The sequence below is a fragment of the Helianthus annuus genome, chromosome 11 (genome assembly GCF_002127325.2).
Source record: "Helianthus annuus cultivar XRQ/B chromosome 11, HanXRQr2.0-SUNRISE, whole genome shotgun sequence".
NCBI classification, from domain to species: Eukaryota; Viridiplantae; Streptophyta; class Magnoliopsida; order Asterales; family Asteraceae; genus Helianthus; species Helianthus annuus.
In genome coordinates, this window is record NC_035443.2 from 163,475,949 (window position 1) to 163,489,164 (window position 13,216).

Below are 13,216 nucleotides of genomic sequence, written 5' to 3' on the forward strand. Positions count from 1 at the left end.
CCTGTCCCCACTTAGCCTCCCCGAGGGGTCGGCGGCGGTGTTCCCGAGCGGGGAACTCACTCACCGCACGCCACCCCAAGGGCGTCCCGTTCACCCTAATCGAGTGTTGTTGTTGTTGGTGGGTTCCGATGGTTCTAGAAGTGGCGGTGATGTCAGAGACGGGAGGTGGTCCTAGTGGGGTGGGGTGGAGTGGAGAAGAGGGAGAGTGTGGGTGGTGGGGTGTTTTTATTGTTTGTTAATGAGAATGGTTATTTTATTATTTCACTCAAAGTTAATTGAGAAAATTAACGCTCATCCACTTCAGGGATTATTCAAGTAACAATCGAGCAAGCCACAAAAAACATACATGGAATGTTGAAAAAGTGGGGACTAAAGGTGAAACTTTACCAAACCACCGGGACTATCCATGAATTTCACTCATAAATAAATAAATATGTAAAGAGGGGCAGCGAAGACGAGGAGCGACCAATTGGAAAATAACTGCATTAAATTGACGATTTAGTAAGGGGCCATTTAGCATCTATGATTTAGTAATTAGATTTTACGACGTAGTATCGAAAACATATCTTCAATTATCCCTTGATTAATTTATTTACAAGATCATGTCCATGTGGTTTCCAACTGATTAAACAAATTTACGTGGAATCTTAAAACTGAAACCTCCTGAAAATTGATCATCTTTACCACATATTTTTCCAATTCTACTTTAAGTTTTGTTTAGTTATTTTATTAAATCAATAAAATCCATATTCATTTTTCAATTAATTTGGTTATTTTTGATTTAGATAATCAAACGAAATATGTTATACAAATCACATGCTCCTCCTGGATTAGATACCTCACTTACTCTAGCTATTAATCTAATAGGTTATTACATGACCTAATAACCGATCATCAATTGTTGGTTTAACGAGGAGCCATATGCCAACTTTACATCTGACCTTGAAAAAGAGGAGAGCTACAAGAAGATCATTACCTCTTCCTAACATGCATCAATGCATGTACTAATCATGTTAAATGGGGAAGGGTTATATATCTTGTGTTTCATACATGGGTTTAGAATTTTTTTCCAACATAAGGCTTTGTACAAATCATGATCAGTAATGCCCGCCAGGAGTACAACTGTAGATACAATAAGACTTCACACAACCACATGGTGTTAGAATGCGTGTACCATTTCTGCCGGTAGAAACTAAGCCAAAACTTGAATACCGCGAAACAACAACTTGATCGCTAGATCTAGTTGCACTAAACGCCACACGCAAAAAAAACATTCCCAAGAATGAGCCCGATACTACAAAAGGCAGCGACGGCGTAGGTAACAGTGGCTGAACGACTAAGGTTGGCACTTGATGGCAGTTCGATACTCAGTAGGGGACGAGGGTGACTGATGTGCGTAAAGTGTGTTATATTTTTGATGAGTATTTAAGCCTCTTTTTACACTTTTAGCCAAGTTTTAAATTTATAAAACACGATATTTACTAACACTAAACACACATATGGGCAAGTGCACCCATCGTGGACGTAGTATAGTGTTGGTAAGATACCGAGGTCGTCCAAGGACACAAGAGCTTTTAGTACCGGTTTATCCTCAACGTCTAATCAAATCAAAAAGTGAGAAAAATGTTTTAAACTAAGAAAAATAAAAACTAACTAAATGCTGAAAAATAAAATAAAATAAAAACAGATAGACAACATTAATCACTTGGATCCGACACGTGTATTAGTATAACCTTTGATTATTTTCGCACTTTTGCACTTGTTTAAGAGATTATCTTAGTTATTGTAGTAGGCCCCTCTTTTGAAGGCGACGTTACCCTCAACCCAGTAGTTTGAGTCAGCAAGGATACAATCCTAAAGGATCGGATTATTGAAAGATAATGAATTAAGTTATTAATGCAAATTGTGGTAGGCCCCGCTTTCGGCGGTGACGTTACCCTCGGCTAAGTAGTCTGAGTCAGCAGGGATACAGTCCTAAATAGCCGGGTTATAATATTAATAGTAGTTAACTTATGAGGGGGTCAAAGAGTTTGGATCCCCGCCATCCAATACCTATGGGCATTGAAGGAGATCCTACTAAATTTGACCCAGGTCCCAAGCAGGACCTCTAAACGCTGAACAAGGGCAAGACCCTTACCAAACCGTTCCCTTAACCCCCGACCAGGTAGCCAACATACCTCCATATAGACCGTGGAGATATGAATGGTGAAAATCTTTTATTTTATATAGACAGTAAAATAACGCCAAGACACCACGGACAAACGATAAGGAAAGATCACCTTCAACATAAGTAACTAGTTATTAAAGTCATTAATACAAAACCAAATAAAAAGTGCAAAAGATTAAAAATAAAAAGTATTATACTAAACACTTGTCTTCACCAAGTGATGTAAGACACTTAGGCAAACATGGCCTTGATTGTCAAGAACTCTTACTATCAATCTTGGATCCCGAGACAACTCACACACTCTACGATGGACAATGGATGATGGTGGTGGATGATGGTGTTATGGTGGTGGTGGGTGGTGGATGAAGTGTGAGAGAGGTGGTGTGCCAAGGGATGAAATGGAATGAAACCAAGCACCCCTATTTATAGGCTGAACAGAAGGCTGGGCACGGCCCCGTGCCCGTCTGACATTCTCTCTCTTCATTAATTGTAATTCGCAATTACAATTAATGCGCCTGCTGTACTTTCACCACGCCCCCGTGCCCACTGGACACGGCCCCGTGGTGGGCAATGGAAGCTTCTACTGGTTTGTCTTTTCTGCTGCTTTCTGGGCACGCCCCCGTGTTCGCTGGACACGGGGCGTGTTCAGTCTCTGTTTTCTCTTCTTTGCCTTGGGAGGTGCCGTTGAGGGTCCGGGCAGTCTACTTTTGTTCCTTTTCTTGTATTTATGCTAGAATTAGTTGTCTTTTTGCTTCTTTTGTGATTTTGAGCTCATTTCATCCTGAAAATACAAAAGGAAGACAAAAACACTCTTTTTCCAACATTAGTACTTAAAAAGGGTTAGTTTTATGCCTTAATTGATGTGATTTATATGTTGCATTTTACACACATCAAATACCCCCACACTTGAACTTTTGCTTGTCCTCAAGCAAAACTCTTTAAATGTGGCTTACACTCCCAAATGGAATAGGTAGAAGAGAAGGTTTTTAGCTTGTCCTAGAGTGTCGGGAATCCAAGGTCTTTGTAAGTTTTATTTTTATTTATTTACAATCCTATTTGTTATGATTTATTTTGAACGTTTCATAAGATAAATTACTTATTTGGGCATAACATGCCTTATAAAAATTCCATTTATATACAAGTTCACATACCTCACGGGGGATCACTCAACACTCGGCCGAAAGTGTATATTTTTAGTGAATCACTCGAGAGCGGCATGGAACTTACGCCTTCCATAGGCTTGCCAAGCAATCAATCCTCCTCCTTTTTAACTTTTTACCTTTGTAAATATCAAGAGGGCTTTTTTGGGTGAAGGGTTAGGCTTGGGTTAAAGGTGGGTGGTTGGCTTAGTGGTTAGTAAAAAGGGCGAAAAATCGTAAAAGCGTCGGTTTTCGTAAAATACCTTGTCTTTAGCGACTTTTTATTTTGAAGTATTTCTCCAAACAAGCTTTTATATAGCTTTTGTTTGTTTTTGACTTCATCATTGTTTTTTTTTTCATCACATAAAAAGGCGAGTTTACGAAAAACCGAGCTTGTTACTAAAATAAAGGGTGAAAAATAAAAAAGGTTTTTGGTGGGTGAAAAGGGTTTTGGGGTAATGAAATGAAAAGGTTTAGACTCAAAGGGGCTATCTAGGGGGATTTTGGGTAGGTGAAAAAAATGAAAAATAATGGTTTTGAAAGAAAAAATGGTTAGTCCTAATGCCTCCATCATTTACTTACTTGGGTTTAAGTTGGTAAGGACCGAGAATGTATTGTCGTGGCAAGTTCTAGATTTGTAAGAACCCAACGGCTATTCACACAAGAAACGAAAAATGAGCATTTAATCTAAATATGTATATTTTTATGCTCAATAAAGGCTCAAAACTCACTTTTGTGGGAATGGGTTTTTAATGTGATCAAGTATATATAATCGAATTTTTAACTAGATTTGTTATGCCGTTTCATAATTTTCTTATGTTGGTTCTTTGTTATCACGACGCTATCGGTTGTAAACTTATAAAAATATAACCTTTTTAGAACTTGTTATTCCCAACTTAAACTAAGACAAGTAAATAAATAAAAAAAAATGAAAAAGTTTTTGAAAAAATTTGGGGTGTTTAGCGGTTCCAATAGAGTTTTGTGTAAGGCTTGTATTTAGGATTTGCAAAATTCAAGGTTTTAGCATCCCCCCCACACTTAAATTACACATTGTCCTCAATGTGTCCAAAAATAATGTTTTTGGTTGATTAGAATGTGTAAAAGTGGGTTAAAAAGCAAAGATTTATGTTACTGGCATCCTGGACACGGCCCCGTGGTGACCGGGCACGGCCCCGTGGTCAAGTGCCAGTAACAAAAATTAGAGAATTGAAACAGAAGCCTGGACACGGGGGCGTGTCCGCTGAACACGGCCCGTGTCCAGTTACCTGAACTGGGTGTTTTCCTGCAGGTGGCTCAGCACGGGGCCGTGTTGGTTGGGCACGGCCCGTGTTGAGCCTTCTGTGATGGAGATTTGTGTCGGGTTGCTCTGTTCTTCGTGCATGGTTCCATTTTTCTCGTTCCCTTTTTCATCCATTACCACCATGAGTGTGTTTTATTCTGCAAAATAAAACTAAAAGATTAAACTAAACTAAGGATAGTTCCGCGGAATGCCTCCGTGGTGCGCCACGTTTATAAGGGTCCTTGGCTAGACCCGATTCGAGGTTATATATTTTCTGAGTGGGATGCTTGGCGTCCCATGTTACCCCGTCGGAGAGCAGCATCCAAGCTTGAATCAATAACCTTCATGTAATTGACCGGGTTGTCATCTTCTATTCTCTTCCCAACTCCGAATTTCACTTCATCATCCCCATACCTCAAGGTGAGTGTTCCGTCATTCATATCCACCACTGCTTGGGCTGTGGCAAGGAAGGGTCTCCCTAGTATAAGGGGGACCTCGGTGTCTTCCTCCATATCGAGTATGACAAAGTCAGCTGGATAAACAAATCTGCTTACCTTTACCAAGACATTCTCGATGACACCTTGTGGGAATTTGACGGATCGATCAGCGAGTTGTATGCTCATTTTTGTAGGGCTCGTGGTTCCCAAGCCGAGCCTTTTGAACATTGACGAGGGCATGAGGTTAATGCTAGCCCCTAGGTCGGCTAAGGCATTGCGAACGGGCGATTCCCCTATTGAGCATGGAATCGTGAAGCTTCCGGGATCGATTTTCTTTTGGGGAAGTTTATTGAGCACGAGGGCAGAGCATTCTTCGCCTAAATTAACTAATTGCAAATTTTCAATTTTCCTCTTATGCGTAAGGAAGTCCCTCATGAATTTAGAGTATTTGGGCATTTGGGTTAGGACTTCGATAAAAGGAATATTGACGTGCAATTGTTTTAACAGACTTTCGAACTTTGCGAATTGCTCATTTGTCTTTTGAGGAATTAACCTACCGGGGTACGGAACTCGAGGAGCCTTGGTCGGCTCTGGTGATGGAGGAGAGTTCTTCACCTGCAGAGGTGTCGGTACTGTTTCTTCCGTTGGCGGTGGCACTTCTGCAGGCCCTACGGTGCGGTTTCGTAGTGTGATGAGGTGAACTTGCGCCTTTGGGTTTGTTTCGGTATTGCTAGGTAATGCGCCTTGCGGTCTCTCGGAAAAATTTTGAGCTATTTGATTTAATTGTTTTTCTATGTTTTGAATGCTAGCTTGTTGATTTCTAAAATTAGATTCTAATTGTAGAAATCTTTCCGAGTTTTTCTTATCAGTGTCAGAGACGAGGCGAGATATAGTATCTTCGAGCCTTTCTCGTCCACCTTGTTGTTGAGTGAAATTTTGTGACTCATTTCTTGGTTGCTGAAAGTTTGTTCGTTGGGTTTGTTGGTTACTACTATTGCCGGGTTCCCTCCAACCAAGGTTTGGGTGGTTTCGCCATCCTTGGTTGTAAGTTCCCGTTGGAGGACCCGACGGCCTAGGTCTATTATCAATGTAGTTTACCATTTCTTTTTGATCATCTGTTTCTTTCATGCAACTCCAATTTTCATGTGACCCACCACACCCTTCACAAGCCATAACCGAGACTGTTTTTGTCATTTCCAATTTTTTTATCTTTGAAGAAAGGGCCTCGATTTGGGCTTGTAAAGAAATGCTTTCATCGACCTTATGGGCGCCCGGGGCGATAGACTTATTTCCCCGGGGGGTGTGCCATTGAAAATTGGTTTGAGCAATTTCCTCAATTTGATTATATATTTCGTGTGGGCGTCGATTACCTAAAAGTCCCCCGGAGCTAGAGTCAAGTGTCTGCCTAGTGTGTGGCAACAATCCATTATAGAAAGTGGATACTTGTTGCCATGTTGCGAGGCCGTGACGGGGACACTTGCGCAATAGCTCCTTGAACCTTTCCCAAGTTTCATATAAGGATTCCCCGTCCTCTTGTGAGTATGTATTAATTTCAGTCATTAATTTAGCAGTTTTAGCAGGAGGGAAATACTTATATAGAAATTTTTGGGCTAGTTCATCCCAGGTGTTTACCGATCCAGCTGGGAGGGCGTTGAGCCAAGCTTTCGCTTGGTCTTTTAGTGAGAATGGAAACATACGGAGGCGGATGGGGTCGTTTGATACTCCATTGATCCGAAAGTTATCACATATTTCTAAGAAATTAGTTATATGTAGATGGGGATCCTCGTCCGCAAGCCCGTGGAAGGTTGCGGAGTTTTGGAGCATTTGTAACAAATGCGGTCGAAGTTCGAAGTTATTGGCTTCGACATTCGGGGCATTGATAGCGGCGCCTAGATTACCTACGGTGGGTCGTAGATAATCCATAAGGGTACGTTGGTCCGCCATTGGAGGTGGATCACCCGAAACCTTCTCTTGGTTTTTGGCTTTTAACCTTTTTCTGAGAAAGCGTTCGGGTTCTTCTAGCGGTTCTTTTATGTCTTTATTGGAACTGGAGCTCATACACTACGTGAGGTTGGCGTCGGGTTCCAAGTCCTGCAATAAAAACAGAAAAGAATGTTGGTCAGAAGGTTCACCACGGCCCCGTGTTGAGCGAACACGGCCCGTGGTCGGAGTTGCAGTGATTGTTTTCCAGATCCCAGTTACTGGAAGTTGGACACGGCCCCGTGTTGCACCGGCACGGCCCCGTGGTCAGCCTTCTGTAACTTGGAAAACAAAAACTGCCAGTGACGATGCTGAACACGGCCCGTGTCCGACCAGGCACGGCCCCGTGTTGAGCTCTGCAGAAGCTGAAAATCTAAGAAAAACTCCTAAAAAAATAAAGAAAAATAAAAATATGATTAGGCCGTTGATTCCTAACTTTCTTAAAATCCTTGTGTCCCCGGCAACGGCGCCAAAAACTTGATGTGCGTAAAGTGTGTTATATTTTTGATGAGTATTTAAGCCCCTTTTTACACTTTTAGCCAAGTTTTAAATTTATAAAACACGATATTTACTAACACTAAACACACATATGGGCAAGTGCACCCATCGTGGACGTAGTATAGTGTTGGTAAGATACCGAGGTCGTCCAAGGACACAAGAGCTTTTAATACCGGTTTATCCTCAACGTCTAATCAAATCAAAAAGTGAGAAAAATGTTTTAAACTAAGAAAAATAAAAACTAACTAAATGCTGAAAAATAAAATAAAATAAAAACAGATAGACAAGATGAATCACTTGGATCCGACACGTGTATTAGTATAACCTTTGATTATTTTCGCACTTTTGCACTTGTTTAAGAGATTATCTTAGTTATTGTAGTAGGCCCCTCTTTTGAAGGCGACGTTACCCTCAACCCAGTAGTTTGAGTCAGCAAGGATACAATCCTAAAGGGTCGGATTATTGAAAGATAATGAATTAAGTTATTAATGCAAATTGTGGTAGGCCCCGCTTTCGGCGGTGACGTTACCCTCGGCTAAGTAGTCTGAGTCAGCAGGGATACAGTCCTAAATAGCCGGGTTATAGTATTAATAGTAGTTAACTTATGAGGGGGTCAAAGAGTTTGGATCCCCGCCATCCAATACCTATGGGCATTGAAGGAGATCCTACTAAATTTGACCCAGGTCCCAAGCAGGACCTCTAAACGCTGAACAAGGGCAAGACCCTTACCAAACCGTTCCCTTAACCCCCGACCAGGTAGCCAACATACCTCCATATAGACCGTGGAGATATGAATGGTGAAAATCTTTTATTTTATATAGACAGTAAAATAACGCCAAGACACCACGCACAAACGATAAGGAAAGATCACCTTCAACATAAGTAACTAGTTATTAAAGTCATTAATACAAAACCAAATAAAAAGTGCAAAAGATTAAAAATAAAAAGTATTATACTAAACACTTGTCTTCACCAAGTGATGTAAGAGACTTAGGCAAACATGGCCTTGATTGTCAAGAACTCTTACTATCAATCTTGGATCCCGAGACAACTTACACACTCTACGATGGACAATGGATGATGGTGGTGGATGATGGTGTTATGGTGGTGGTGGGTGGTGGATGAAGTGTGAGAGAGGTGGTGTGCCAAGGGATGAAATGGAATGAAACCAAGCACCCCTATTTATAGGCTGAACAGAAGGCTGGGCACGGCCCCGTGTCCGCTGGACACGCCCCCGTGCCCGTCTGACATTCTCTCTCTTCATTAATTGTAATTCGCAATTACAATTAATGCGCCTGCTGTACTTTCACCACGCCCCCGTGCCCACTGGACACGGCCCCGTGGTGGGCAATGGAAGCTTCTACTGGTTTGTCTTTTCTGCTGCTTCCTGGGCACGCCCCCGTGTTCGCTGGACACGGGGCGTGTTCAGTCTCTGTTTTCTCTTCTTTGCCTTGGGAGGTGCCGTTGAGGGTCCGGGCAGTCTACTTTTGTTCCTTTTCTTGTATTTATGCTAGAATTAGTTGTCTTTTTGCTTCTTTTGTGATTTTGAGCTCATTTCATCATGAAAATACAAAAGGAAGAAAAAAACACTCTTTTCCAACATTAGTACTTAAAAAGGGTTAGTTTTATGCCTTAATTGATGTGATTTATATGTTGCATTTTACACACATCAGTGACACTATGGTGGTGGTGGCTAGGGTTGTGTGAGATTGAGTAGGGTATGTTTTCTCCGAAACATAATGTGTTCAAATGAGACACCTAGGATGTTGCATCCTGCCAAGGAGAAAACACGGGGGTGCACTTTCATGGTTGTCATAGCATATGATTAAAGTAGACTTGTACACCGACGAATCCCAACATAATCCACCTCTACCTTGTTTTATTTATCATAAAGTTTCTAAATATTCACAAGAAACAGTTTTCTAATGTCTCACCTAAACTTGTGAACTCGCTTACTTTTTGTTGAAATGTTTAAGCATGTTTTTAAGTAATTAATCAAGCTATGGAAATGAATTATAAGCAAGCATCGCATCGTATGATACCAACCTTTTGAAAGATTTTCTTTTAACACTCATGTAATTGAATTATAGTCGCAAATCTCGACTTTTCAAAGAGATTTGCGACGATAACTCAATTACATGAGTGATAAAAGAAAATTAACCCTCATTCACTTTAGGGACTATTCAAGTCTACAATGCCATAGATAGCAATTGTTAAAATCTAATTTATTACTTTGGAGATATTATATAATACGTTAATGGATTAGACCTCTATCTCGTATTTCATATGTGGCTTAGCAAAAAAGTATAACAATTCATTATAAAAGGTAGAAATATAATAACCATTAAAAGTATATTGAAGTCCTTGTTGCTTTAAAGCAAAAAAAAAAAAATAAATAATAATAATAATATTCTTAGTCATAGTAGGAATAAAACAGACATTGTTCAAAACAAGTTCAAGAGCACTTAAGTAAAAGAATAAATTATCCTATAATCTTAATGTTAACCTTTGACTATTGCCCATGTGAAGTTCTAAGTCTTCCTGTTTTATCTACTTAGCCTTCCTTAGTCCTTGAAAATCATTACATTTGCAGTTTTAGACTTTACCAGCTTAATGATTCACATAGGTTGCATTGGACTTAGACTTAATAAACCAAAACTTTATTTCATGTTATTTTATATTGAAAACAATATGATTCTTGTATTTGCCATTTATTTGGTATGAATAAATACATCAGTTTTAATAGTGCCATGAGTTATGAACAATCTATACGCCTCTACGTATTCTGTCGTCGGTTAGGATGTTACATTGTGTCCGTCATACTTTCATAAAATAAATTCATAAAGTTATACACACACACACATTGTTAGCAATGGTAGTAGCGGGTGGCCATGGTGGTAGGTGGCGGCCGCAGTCGTAGGTGGCAAGGGTGATAGGTGGTGTGGTGGACGGTGAGGGTGGTTGGCGGTGGCAGTGGGTGGTGGCTATGGCAATGGTGGGCAACAATCAGTGGTGGTGGTTGGTGGAGGTGGCGATGGCGATGGCTAGCGGTGGGTGGTGGCAGTGGTGGTGGGTGGGTGGCGGTGATGATGGTCGGTTATGGTGGTGGTGGGAAGGTGGTGGAGGTGATGTAGAGTAAAAGAGGGAATGAAATCATCAAAAAAAGAAGGGGCGGATGAAATGAGTTTAAGGTACGTTAAAACCTTCCTTCCTTCTCGGTATCATCTTCTTCCATACTGTTTACTAAGGGTGTTTGGGATTCCTTCTCTGTTCTCCTTTAACTTCTCATTTATGAGTTTTTTGAGAGATCACAAAAACTAACTTCTGCTTTTTTATTTCTCAACACACAAATAACTCTTTTTCAACTTATTATCAAAACATTAAAAAACAACTTATTAATTTTTATAAGTGAATAAGTGAATAGTTGTTACAAAATAAGCTAACCCAAACACCCTCACTGTATCTGCCCATTGCCCCATTCTCTCTTGCCTAATGACCAGTTCCACTTGAAATCAACCCCTCTCTCTTCCATCTGATCCTCACTCTTTATATCCCCAAATCACCATCTATCTTGATTTGGGTTTTATGTTTCTTGCTTAAAAACCCATTCTTTTTTTCGAATACTGAAGTACCCTACATTTATAGGGTTATTGTAAGTCAAAAGACATTTCATCAGTTTCTTGCTTCATTACAATTTGGTTGTTTGAAAATTTATTTTTAATCAAGTTATATGACCCCTTTTCATACATCTTTTTGCTTGTAATTTCATAAAGATTAAAACTTTGTTCTCTGTTCTTAGGGTTTGTGTTTTTCAGTTGAATACTTACATAAAATTGTGACCTGATTTTGTTTTCATGTTTTGATACTTACCCATGAATCCACGATGTTGATTTAAATATTTTGAGATTATAATTTGTAAAGCTTTATTTCTGTAGGGTAGGGTTCATGCGAGAACCACCTTTATTGCTAGAATCGTGAGAACCAATGTGAACACAACAAAATAAACCCACTACACCACTAAAAATCTAACAACCCCCCCCCCCCCAAAAAAAAAAAAAAAACTTAAAAAATCTAAAAAACAAACAATTTTTTTTTTAATATTTTTTATGTTTAAATCGCTACTTTTAGTAGCCAAAATTTAAAAAAATTGTTTTTTAATAATGAAAAGTAGCGATTTAAACATAAAAATATTTAAAAAAACAAAAATTTTGTGTGTTTTTTAGATTTTTTAGGTATTTTTGGTTGTGTTCACATTGGTTCTCGCAATTCTCGCAGTAAAGGGTGATTCCTAACGAATTCTTCTTCTATTTCTATTAGGGTCTACATATTCACACACCTTATTCCCTATTTCCACACCCTTCTAGACGCCTCGTATAGCCCTATACGAGGCGTATAGGGTTGCTTTTCCCGACCAGCTTCTGCACCTCGTATAACGTCACATCAGTCACATCATACGGGGAGTCTAGCCCTATACGAGGGGTCAATACGAGGGTACTTAGACGCCTCGTATAGACCTATACGAGGCGTCTTGGGCTGACCGATTTGACTATGATGAGACTATGTCTGACATGACTTAAAGGCATACGGGGAGTAAAGAGCTATACGAGGCGTCTTTAGCTCACATAAAATGCAACCTACAGTGCATTCTTGGTCCACACCCGAGCATTCAACAAACACTCACATTCACACATTCTGTTTCTTCTTGTATTTATTCGAAAGACTCTTGTTGTTTGTATTTGCGTTCTTATCATCCCGGAGTGTTGAAATGTCATCATATTTGGACGGCAACTATATCTTCAGGCAGTATTCTAGCGAAAAGTGGGGGCACGAAAGCGTTCCGGTAACAGTTATTAGCTTAAATGTTTTAATTACTTGTTGTTTTAGTTTATTATTTACTAATGATGATACGGTTGTCTATTTTGGAGGAGTCTGGCGTTCCTGATTCTAATGAGCAAGAGGAGGTTGTGTCTAGTATACAAGGAAAACAAAATAGCCCGTTTCTAGATTTGAACAAGCATCCTCCTGTTGATGAAACAACCCCTGTAGATGACTCATACCATGCTAGTGGATACGGAGGAGACGGTGGATACGGAGGAGACGGTGGATACGGATGAGACGGTGGATACGGAGGAGACGGTGGATACGGAGGAGACAGTGGATACCGAGGAGACGGTGGATACGAAGGAGACGGTGGATACGGAGGAGATGGTGGATACAGAGGAGACCGTGGATACGGAGGAAACGGTGGATACGGAGGAGACGGTGGATACCGAGGAGACGGTGGATACGGAGGAGACCGTGGATACGGAGGAGACGGTGGATACGGAGGAGACAGTGGATATGGTGGATACGGTGGATACGGGGGATACGGTGGATACGGAGGAGACGGTGATGGTGGATATCAAAACAATTCGGACGTTGGAGGATATGGTGGTTATGGTGGATATGGTAGATATGGTGGTGAAGCACCTCCCATTCTGGACAGCCCGTACTTAAAAAAGACGGTATAAATTACTATTTTATTATTAATATTTTATTATTATTATTATTACTTTATTATTATTATTATTATTATTATTATTATTATTATTATTATTAATAATATTGTCGATGTTACAGGTTTTCAACTCCTTAGATGAACTAAAGAAACAGATACAAGAAATAGCAAACGCGGATGGTTTCGTTATTGTCACCCGTCGATCAAAGAAAATCGGGG

The 13,216-nt window shown here is 40.2% G+C and overlaps 1 non-coding gene across 1 annotated transcript; it reads left to right on the forward strand.

Annotated features, from left to right (window-relative positions):
• The first annotated feature begins 6,481 nt into the window (after positions 1–6,481).
• Positions 6,482–6,588, forward strand: LOC118484580. The gene has a single exon (XR_004873688.1). It is a non-coding gene; the product is annotated as a small nucleolar RNA R71 (small nucleolar RNA).
• Positions 6,589–13,216: the final 6,628 nt, after the last annotated feature.